Here is a 10864-nt window from a genome sequence, read left to right as displayed (position 1 = left end):
GGGCGGCGGCGAGGCGGGGTCCGCGCGGGCGGAGGACGGCGGCGACGCCGGCGGGCGCGGGCGGCCGCGGGTGCGGGCGGCGGCGCCGGCGGGAGACCGAGGCGGCGGGGCGTGGGGCGGGCGCCGGCGGGAGGCGCCGGGCGCGGGCGACTGGCACGGGCCGCGGGCGGCGCGGGGTACGGGATGCTGACATGGCGCGTAGCGGTTGGGCAAGGGCGGCGGCGGCTTTCGTCCGGCCGGAGGCGGACGTGTCCGGCCACGGCGGGGTGGTTTGCTAGGGTTTGGTCTGCGAAGATTTTCGGAGGGGGGAGGTGTTTTATAGGTAGATGGAGCTAGGAGACTCCAAATGGAGCACGGTTTTCGCACACACGATCGTGATCGAACGCCCTAGAGCATGGAAGTGACTTAGATGGGTTTTGGTCTGTTTGGAATGGAGTTTTACTGCAACACACAAAAGGACTTTGCGGTTACCCGGTTAACCGTTGGAGCGTCAAACGACCTCCAAATGGAACGAAACTTGACAGGTGGTCTACCGGTGGTATACCAAGGCCACTTGGCAAGACTCGGTCCATTCCGAGAATGTTCAACACCCGCTCACGAAAAGAAATAAGAGGGGTGCGCCGGTGCATGTGGGAGTGCCGGATTGCAAAACGGACAACGGGGAAAATGCTCGGATGGATGAGACGACCACGTATGCAAATGAGATGCACATGATGACATGATATGAGATGCATGACATGAACAAAATGCAAAATGAAAAACAAAACCCGACCACGGAGGGAATATCATAACACATAGCCGAAAATGGCAAGAGTTGGAGTTACAAATATGGAAAGTTACATCCGGGGTGTTACACGGGGAGCATAGCTCTATTCTTTGAGTCACTTGGGATTCATATCTGCTGATCACTATGAGGAACTTGAAAGATTAAAGAACCAAGATTTTCCGCTCAACTATGAGGGGAGGTAAGGAACTGCCATCTAGCTCTGCACTTGATTCACCTTCTGTTATGAGTAAACTTGCGACACCTACTCCTGCTATTAATTCTGATATGTCGCATGTTATTGATAATGCCGCTTGTGCTATGCATAATGCTTATGATGAAACTATTTCTATGCTTGATAATACTGTGCCATTAGATGAATTTCTTGATGAACAACTTGCTAGGGTTAGAGAGAATGAAATTATTGAAACAGATAATATTGATGAAAGTGATGATGAAGATTCTCCCCCTAGATATGAATTGCCTGATGTGCCCGAGGGTTATGTTATGGATGAAGAAACTGCTAGAGACCTTTTTGCTTGCAAAGATAGATATGATCTTAAGAAACTGTTGGCTAAGCTTAAAGAAAAGTCTTTGAATGCTAGAATGAAATATGACCCTGCTTTTGCTACTTCACCTATCTGTATTTCTGATAAGGATTATGATTTCTCTGTCGATCCTGAGTTAATTACTTTGGTTGAATCTGATCCTTTTTATCTCTATGAATCTGAAACTATTGTGGCACATCTTACTAAATTGAATGATATAGCCACCCTATTCACTCATGAGGAAAAACTTCGTTACTACTATATCCTTAAGTTATTTCTGTTCTCATTAAAGGGTGATGCTAAAACATGGTTTAATTCTCTTGCTCCTGGTTGTGTGCGTAGTCCCCAGGATATGATTTTTACTTCTCTGCTAAATATTTCCCCGCTCATAAGAAACAAGCTGCCTTAAGGGAAATATATAATTTTGTGCAAATTGAAGAAGAGAGTCTCCCACAAGCTTGGGGGAGGCTTCTCTGATTACTTAATGCTTTGCCTGATCATCCTCTCAAGAAAAATGAAATACTTGATATCTTTTATAATGGACTAACCGATGCTTCCAGAGACCACCTGGATAGTTGTGCTGGTTGTGTTTTCAGGGAAAGAATTGTAGAGCAAGTTGAATTGCTATTGAATAATATGTTGACTAATGATAATGATTGGACACTTCCTGAACCAACTCCTAAGCCATGTCCGAAGAAAAGGGGTATTCTATTTCTCAGTCCTGAAGATATGCAAGAGGCAAAGAAATCTATGAAAGAAAAGGGTATTAAAGCTGAAGATGTTAGGAATTTACCACCTATTGAACAAATACATGGTCTTAATAACCCGACACAGGTAGAAAGGTAAATTCTCTCTATAGATTTGATGAAGGTGATATTCCTCGTAATAAGTCTGCTAGTCAATGCTTGGATGAGTTTGATAATTTTATTGTTAAACAAGAAAACTTCAATGCTTATGTTGGTAGACAATTGAAACGTAATGCTTATATGATTGAACACTTGAGTGATTCTATGTCTAGAGTTAAAGGTGACCTTAAACTTATTAGTAAACATGCTTCTATGGTTACCACTCAGGTAGAATAAGTGCTTAAAGCACAAGAAAATTTGCTCAATGAATTAAATAATAAGAAAAATGAAAATGCTATTAGAGTTGTAACTAGAGGGGGTAGAATGACTCAGGAACCTTTGTATCCTGAGGGCCACCCTAAGAGAGTTGAGCAAGATTCTCAGAGAACTAATGTTGATGCACCTAGTCCTTCTAAGAAGAAGAAGAAGAAAAATGATAGGACTTTGCATGCTTCTAGTGAACCTGTTGTTGACACACCTGAGAATCCCAATGATATTTCTATTTCTGATGCTGAAACACAATTTGGTAATGAACATGAGCCTAGTGATAATGTTAATGATGATGTTCATATTGATGCTCAACCTAGCAATAACAATGATGTAGAGATTGAACCTGCTGTTGATCTTGATAACCCACAATCAAAGAATCAATGTTATGATAAGAGAGACTTCGTTGCTAGGAAGCACTGTAAAGAAAGAGAACCATGGGTTCAGAAACCCATGCCTTTTCCTCCTAAACCATCCAAGAAAAAGGATGATGAGGATTTTGAGCGCTTTGCTGAAATGATTAGACCTATCTTTTTGCGTATGCGTTTCAATGATATGCTTGAAATGAATCCTTATGCTAAGTATATGAAAGATATTGTTACATATAAAACAAACATGCCGGAAGCTGAAATTTCCACCATGCTTGCCAATTATACTTTTAAAGGTGGAATACCGAAGAAACTAGGAGATCCATGAGTACCAACTATACCATGCTCCATTAAAAGAAACTATGTTAAAACTACTTTATGTGATCTTGGAACCGGTGTTAGTTTATGCCTCTCTCTTCATATCATAGACTTGATTTGAATAAGTTGACACCTACTGAAATATCTTTGCAAATGGCCAATAAATCAACTGCTATACCTGTCGGTATTTTGTGAGGATGTGCCTGTCGTGGTTGCAAATGTTACTATTTTAACGGACTTTGTTATTCTTGATATCCCCGAGGACGATAGTATGTCGATTATCCTTGGTAGACCTTTTTGAATACAGCAGGGGCTGTTATTGATTGCAACAAAGGCAATGTCACTTTTCATGTTAATGGTAATGAGGATACGGTACACTTTCCGATGAAACAACCTCAAGTCCACAGTATCAATTCTATTGGAAAAATTTCAACGATTAGTATTGGAGGTTTTGAATTCCCTCTTCCTACTGTCAAGAAGAAATATGATATTCTTATTGTTGGGGACATACATATCCCCGTTGAGGTAACCTAGTGTTATTTCGAAAATTCTCCGGTTTCATGTTATTCGGAAAGAGTTTGTTAACAAGACTTGATCAACCTTGTTAGCGGATTCCTTTTGACGAGCATGAGATGGATGAAGTTAGAAAGCACAACCTTCTGTACCCTCCTTTTACTTTCTGTTATTTAGAATATATAAAGCAAAAATAGTATTTTCTGTTTGTTTTCTGAATTATCCTTGCAATAAAAATACCCCGAAAATAAAAGTTCTCCAAATATCGTGAAAATGAAATATGCTTTTTGTAGAATATTTAAGAATTTCTGGCATTGAGAACACACTAGGGGGGCTCACCATTTGGCCACGAGGGCACAGGGCGCGCCCCTTGCCTCGTGGGCCCCACGTGGACCCCCTTTACTTATTCCAGCACCCACTCACTTCGTCTTCCTCTAGAAAAAATTCCTCCCATAGCTCAAACCCGTGTTCTAGCTCGTTTTGCTGCCATTTTTGATCTCCTTGCTCAAAGCTCCATTCACAAAACTGTTTTGGGGAATTGTTCTTCAGTATGTGACTCCTCAAATGATCCAATTAGTTTTTGTTCTATTGCTTTATTTATTGCAAATCCGTGTTGCTAAGGTGACCCTGTTTTTGAGCTTGCATGTCAAATTTATATGGTCCAAAGTAGTTCTAATGCACGATATAGCCTCTAGGCACTTGTGGGAGCAGTTGCTATCATTCTTGTTGAGTTTGGTTCACTTTTATTTTGAGTCACTAAAATTTCAGAAATTTTTCAGAGAAAGAAAAATGCATAGGAAATTGTACCAAGGTGGTTCCTCAAGGAAGCAACGACCAAGGCTCGCGATACGTGAGCTGGACGATGAACCACCGAGGGAAGCTCAAGTGCGGCCTTGTGAATGTCCGTCAGAGGAGTTTATGGTCCAGGCAGGCATCAAGAATGAATTTGACGCGTATGTGCGTAATGCAGATCTTGAGGACTTCTTGTCAGATAAGTGCCTACAGTACCACTACCTAACTGATTCCTTTGTGAGGAGGTTTAAATTTACATCTTCGCGCAATTCTCACACTGTTTTATTTGATCTTTATGATAAATCATATACCATGGACCTAGAAGATTTTAATACTGCTTGTAAACTCCCGCAGTGGGGCAATGTTAGTGAACCTCGCAAATCTGAATATAAAGACTTTCTTGCTAGTATCACTGTGGGGGAATCTAGAGAAATCACACAAGCTACCATAGGGAGCATTCATTTCCCTTCCATACATTATTTTGCTCTCTTTATAGGTAGATGCATTGACGGTAAAGATGAGGCTTGTCACATGTGCGTTCCAGATCTTAGTGTCCTCAAGAGCGCGGTATTAGGTTATAAATAATATAACTTGGGGGCCATTGTTGCACAAAGGTTGCATCTTAACGGTACAAGTGGAGATTTGTTTGGTGGAATTTATGCAACTCGTGTAGCTAATTATCTTGGTTTACCTATACATGGAAATGATATGGAGTTGCCTCCTGCTTATTTAGATTATAGTGCTATGGTTCGCCGTCCGTTTCTTGAGAGGAATGAACAGTTCCTCCAGAACCAACTAATCTTTGATAGACAGCGCACTGTCTATATTGCCCTCCCTGCTCCTACTTTCTTTATCTTTCAGGCAAAAAGGAGATATGCTATAACCAGGGAGGAGGCGAACGAGTATGAGAGGAAGACGGAGGCAGCTCGCCTCCGAGCTGCAGCTCTTTAGGCAGTAGCTGCTGCATCTCAGTACAACCCCAGCTACGACTTTGGATATCCGTTAGGCCAGCAGTGGCCATAGACCAACTTAGGCCAAAAGCCTAAGCTTGGGGGAGTACGTATTTCTCATCGACATTACATTCATGTTCACACACTCATTCTAGTTGTCGGTGCTCATACTTTTTCATTGTACTATTCATGCTAGTTTATTTTATTTTCTAAGCTTTCTTCTTGTGTGTCTGAAAAACCTTAAGAAAAAACAAAAAACTTTAGTTATAGCTTTTAGCTAGTTTACTTCCCATGCTTGTAGTTGTAGTAATTAAAAGAAAACACAAAAAGATTTCTCGTTCTTCTTTTGCTTGTTGGGGGCTTTCCCGTGTAAATAGTTTTATTTCTTTTCTTTTCTTTAGGGGTCGAGAGGAGAAGACCATGATGACAATGTTGAGTGGCTCTCATATGCATTATTGTTGATTTAACCAAGAGCCCATATTACCTTGTCTTCTCCGTTGTATTAAATGCTTGCAGATTCCAACTTAGTCCAATGCACGTGCACTATTGTTATTATCCACACCGTTCGGTCGTGCGAGTGAAAGGCAACAATGACGATATATGATGGACTGATTGAGATGAGAGAAGCTGGTATGAACTCGACCTATCTTGTTTTTGTAAATATGATTAGTTCATCATTCCTGATTCAGCCTATTATGAATGAAACATGTTTGCAATGACAATTAGAGATTGTAGTTGCTCATGCCATGCTTATTTAGCTAGGAGTTTATAATGGTCTACCTTGCGTGCCAACATGCTATTAAAATGGTTGTGATGTGGTATGATAGGGTGGTATCCTCCTTTGAACGATTCGAGTGGCTTGACTTGGCACATGTTCACGCATGTAGTTGAAACAAGATCAACATAGCCTCCACGATATTTATTGTCATGGTTTTGTCACGGCAGATGTCCTAGAGAAAGGACTTAGTCGTGGAGCCATCGCTACGGGTTAGCTTAAAGGGGTTAAAGTGGACAAGGAACGCAAGAGAGTTTTATACTAGTTTGGCCCCTTACGATGAAGGTAAAAGCCTACGTCTAGTTGTGATAGAATTGATGGGGTTTCGATGACCAGGGAGCGAATACGCTTTGCCTGAGTCTCAAGTTGTTGTCTGTTGTCGCTGACCCGCCGCCGGGTCGTCCCCTTATATACATGGGTTGACGCCCGCCGGTTTACAGAATCCCGAGGTTGGCTCATAATCGTGTCCGGCTCGGTCTCTGCTACTTCTATCTTACAACACAAGTTTACATATCAACGTCGGCCTATGTCTACAGGCCTTGAACGGGCTTTAGGCCCTGGGCCTTCATAAAGCGTCACCGTCTGTCTTCATGGACTTTAGATACAGATGAATGACTTATGGGGCTAACCCGGCCTCTCCTGGCCGGTTTATGATAATATCCCCAACATTAGGCCCCAAATTGATTTGAACTGGTTCATGTCAATCCTCAATACTTAAGAAAACTTCTTCTTCAACATCTTCACATAATCTTGTAAACCGCCGTGACATCATCTTCTAGGACCATGATAAACCGCCGTGACATCACCTGTTTCTTTTAAAACTGCATATAATCTATCTTCATTAATGAGCCTCCGACCATCGAGGCGACAGCTCCGCCTCATATCCAAAAATTCGGCTCCTTGATTTTCGCGCCTGACGTTTATCTTTCTGCCCTTATAAATAGGGCCAGGGGGTCTTTCCATTTTCCCCCTTGTGCCTCTTCGCGTCATCGTCATCCTCGCGACGCCCGAACCTTCGACCTCGGCCGCCGCCGTCAACCTTCAACTGCTGCACCAACCTTGGCCGCTTGTCGGGTGGTAGGTGCGACATATGCCAACGGGTGGCTTATCATTGTGGGAGCCAGTAAGACATCGCCGGTGCCTGGAAACGGGATGAGGCGAAGACATGCACGCCGGCGAATCTTACCCAGGTTCGGGGCTCTCCGTGGAGATAACACCCCTAGTCCTGCTCTGCGGGGTCTCCGCATGATCACTAGATCAACACGAGTAGCTACAAGTGCTCCTCGAGCTGTTTTGCTAGGGGAAGAAGAAGGGCAAGACTAGCTCTCCTTTTCCCTCTATGTGGTGTGTGAAACTCTATGAGAGCAACCCTTTGCATGGGTGCCCTGGGGGGTTTATATAGGCCTACCCCCCAGGGGTACATTGGTAATCCAGCTGGGTGCGGACCCCAGCCGTCAGTGTCTATACTCGCCGACTTCTCCGCCGGTCATTGGGGCCCGCCGACTGGGGGGTCCCGCCGGCTGCCGGCCTCTTGGCCGACAGGCCGGCCCCACCGCTTGGAGGCTTTGTTGGCGGCTGGTTACTGTTGCCTCGCCTCTGATGACGAGGGCTTTATCGAGGTAAGCGTGGCTACAGTGCCGCCACCTTGCGGGCTCTCATTGTAGCCTTACCTCATCTTGTCTCCTTAATGAGGCGCATGCTTCGAGGGAGGGAGGCGGCCGGCTATGGGGAGCCGGCCACGCCCCAGGCCGACTAGGGGAGGCCGGGCCGCCTTCGAGCATCTCTTTGGCTAAAGGGGCCCGCCGCTCGCGGGCCGTACTGGCGCCTGTCGTGGGTGACATCAGGGTCAACATGGCTACAGTGCCGCGCCGGACGGGAGATGGCTGGCCCGTACGGCGCCCTGTGGCCATGCCTGCTTCGGGATTCGGGGGTAGTGGGCTATACTGCGGCCACGCCCCATCTTGTCGCCGTTGCGTGGATGCAGTCTTGGTGGGTGTAGTCTTGGCCAGCTTCTGGGAGTCGGCTCTCTTCATGGCCGGCTTCTGGGAGTCGGCTCTCTTCATGGCCGGCTTCTGGGAGTCGGTCCTCTTGGGGCCGGCTTCCTGGAGTCGGCCATCTCGTAGCTTTCGTGGGGAAGGTTTCTGAGGCCGGGTTGCCTTCTGGTAGTCGGCCCTGGGGATAGCCGGCCGGGGGAAGGCGGCCCTGCGCTCTGTAGGCTTGAAGGCTCGAATGGCCTGATAATTTTTCAAAGAGCCAAGGGGAGTCGGTTAGGCTACCCATGGCCATTTACTCCGACAGTAGTCCCCAAAGCTGGTTGGGCTTCGAGGCTGAGAAGAGATCGAGAAGCTCGGTCAGTTTCTTATCTTGACGAGCCAGCAGCTGGGAGCCGGCTTCGGTTGGGCGCGCCGTCTTGGCGAAATCTTTTAAAGTCGGAAGGCGGGAGTCTGTTGGCACGTGCGCCCCGGGCTGTGGGCCGGCCACTTGTCGCCTGCGAATCACGTGGCATCCCTTGGCTGAAAAGAGCCTGCCAGCCCACGCGCGCGACAAGACGTCGCCGCAAGTCGGGGGCCCACCACTTCTGCGCCCAGGCCCAGGCGCAGATGCTCTATGGCCCAAAGCCGTCCGCACGTCTTCCTGCGGCGGTTTCCGCACGTTTTTAGGGTGCAGTAATCGCGGGACGTGGGGGAGTGGGCGCAGTTAATCCCACGTCCCACCCCACGCCTCGCCTCCTCGGCTTCGCCGCACGAGGCTATAAGTAGGGGGAGGAGGGGAAGCGGCAGACGCTCGCACGCTCCTCTCCTCTCCGGCATCTTCTTCCTCCTGCTTTCCCTCACAGTAGCGTCTCGCCGCCGCGCTGTCCCACCATTCTTTCCTCCGCCGCGCTTGTTCTTTCTGGCCTCACGCCGCCATGCAGTACGGCGGGGATTGGGACGGCTCCATCGTCAATGAGGACCACGTCGAGTTCCTCCGCAAGACGCGGCGGCTGCCCGGCGCGGACAAGGTGCAGGTCCGTCTCGCGCCTGAGACGGAAATTACGCCGGAGCCGGAGGAGGGCGAGCGAGTGGTCTTCCGCTCGCATTTCCTGCGCGGCATCGGCTTGCCGGCGAGCGCGTTCTTCCGCTCCTTCCTCGACTTCTATCAACTCCAGCCGCACCACCTCATGCCGAACACAGTGGTGCTGCTGTCCGCCTTCGTCACCTTGTGCGAAGGCTATCTTGGCGTTCTCCCCACCCTCGAGCTCTAGGGGGAGTTCTTCCAGTCCAAGCTGGGGACGCGTATGCAGGGTGTGCCGGCTCAGAGTGGCGCCTTCATAGTGATGCGGAGGGTGGCGGCCGACAACCCCTTCCCCGTCATCACGCTAATCCAGTCGGTGAAGCTCTGGCAGAAGTCATACTTCTACGTGAAGAACGTCGCCCCGCAAGGCGACTACGTCAATCTGCCGGCTTATCTAGCCGGCCCGCCGGCGGGTAGGCGGCCCCAGTGGTCCTATCGGGCCGTGACGCTGACGCCGGCTGGAGCCGCGGCCGTCGCCCGACTGCGGGTGATGATCCAGTCGGAGGGCTTGACGGGGCCCGACTTGCTGGCCGCCTTCATCGCGCGTCGGGTGCTTCCGCTTCAGAGCCGCCCTCACCTGATCTGTCAGATGAGCGGCCAGCTCGATCCGAGTCGGATGTGCACCAAGGACATGCCGCACGACGAGGTGGTCCACATGGTGAACTACCTTGCGAACTGCAAGCTCTCCGCAGAATGGCGGTTTGGCAAGGAGCCATATTCCCGAGCACGTTCGCCGCCCACGGTATGTTCTCTTTTTCCCTTTCTTCTCTTAGTTTTGTCGCCGAGTTCCTTCTGGCCGACTCTGACTAGTCGGCACGTCTCGGCAGAGCCCCCTCCTTAGGCCTGCGGGCGGGTCGGAGGCAGAGCGCCGGTTCCTCCCCGACCGGACGGAGCACGACCTGGAGGACCCCGACTTGGGGGCGGCCGCCATGGATGACGACATCGAGGCGCGCGGTGGCGAAGCCGGCGGCGAGGCAGACGGCTCCGGGCTTGGAGCCAGTTTCGACGACTGGCCGGACGACGACGAGGCGGAAGTATTCCCACACCGCCAGCTGGCGTCTGGCCACGTCGCGGGTTCCTCCGCCGCGCCGCCTGCTCGGGGCGGTGGGCAAAAGCGTCGTGCCACGTCGGGCTTGTTCGGCAGTCGGCCGAAGAAGCCCAAAGGCGGGGCAGCGGCGACCAGGCGGGAAGAGGCGGCCCGCTTCCGCAAGGCGGTGAAGCAGCCGCAGACGGTGTCGGCGTAAGTGTATACCCCTTCATTTATTCTTTCTTCTTTTCTTTGGTAATTCCTGAATCCTAGTCCTTTCTCAAAAAATTAGGGCTCCACTGTCGCTCGAGCGGGTTGCTGCCGCCTCCGTCGTTGGATCGCTGGGAGGATCCGGGAGCACCACTCGCCGCGTGGACCCCCGTGCCGAACTTCAGGCGGCGATGGAGCGAAATGCGCGGGAGGCGCGGGAGGCAGAGGAGTTGAGGGGGGCCGCCGCCAAGGCGGTGCAGGAGGAGGAGGCGGCGAAGGCGCGCGCCGAAGCAGCGGCCAAGGCCCAAGCGGAGGCTGCGGCCGCGGCGATGGCAGAGGGGGCCTTGCTAGTCACCCCTCTGCGCGTCGCGGCGCCTGAGGCCCCAGAGCTCCCGCCAGAAGAAGCCGGCGGTGACCAGCCGGGATTGGAGAGG

Source organism: Aegilops tauschii, chromosome 3, assembly GCF_002575655.3.
Source record: "Aegilops tauschii subsp. strangulata cultivar AL8/78 chromosome 3, Aet v6.0, whole genome shotgun sequence".
NCBI lineage: Eukaryota > Viridiplantae > Streptophyta > Magnoliopsida > Poales > Poaceae > Aegilops > Aegilops tauschii.
The sequence above is the reverse complement of the archived record's forward strand: the minus strand, read 5'-3'. Positions refer to the sequence as shown.